Here is a 442-nt window from a genome sequence, read left to right as displayed (position 1 = left end):
CAGAGAGAGAGAGAGAGACAGAGAGACAGAGAGACAGAGAGAGAGAGAGAGACAGAGAGAGAGAGAGACAGACAGAGAGAGAGACAGACAGAGAGAGGGGGAGAGACAGACAGAGAGAGGGGGAGAGAGACACACACAGAGAGACAGAGACAGAGAGAGAGACCGAGAGAGAGGGAGAGACAGAGAGAGAGAGAGGGAGAGGGAGACACACACACAGAGACAGAGACAGAGACAGAGAGAGAGGGAGAGACAGAGAGAGACAGAGGGAGAGAGAGAGACAGAGAGAGAGAGAGAGAGAGAGAGAGAGAGAGAGAGAGAGAGAGAGAGAGAGAGAGAGAGAGAGACAGAGAGACAGAGAGACAGAGAGAGAGAGAGAGACAGAGAGAGAGAGAGACAGACAGAGAGAGAGACAGACAGAGAGAGGGGGAGAGACAGACAGAGA

At 52.7% G+C, this 442-nt stretch overlaps 1 protein-coding gene and 1 long non-coding RNA gene across 3 annotated transcripts in view; one reads left to right on the top strand and one right to left on the bottom strand.

Annotated features, from left to right (window-relative positions):
- CARD11 (caspase recruitment domain family member 11) overlaps positions 1 to 442 on the bottom strand; it is a 148296-nt gene that overhangs the window by 33430 nt on the left and 114424 nt on the right. The window lies entirely within an intron of this gene.
- The window catches only part of LOC138158665 (uncharacterized), a 65061-nt gene that overhangs the window by 955 nt on the left and 63664 nt on the right, over positions 1 to 442 (top strand). The window lies entirely within an intron of this gene.

This window comes from Petaurus breviceps, unplaced genomic scaffold (assembly GCF_028583685.1).
Source record: "Petaurus breviceps papuanus isolate PSGF00001 unplaced genomic scaffold, PetGlider_PUasm1.0 175, whole genome shotgun sequence".
Lineage (NCBI taxonomy): Eukaryota > Metazoa > Chordata > Mammalia > Diprotodontia > Petauridae > Petaurus > Petaurus breviceps.
This window is presented reverse-complemented; position numbering and strand designations above follow the sequence as displayed.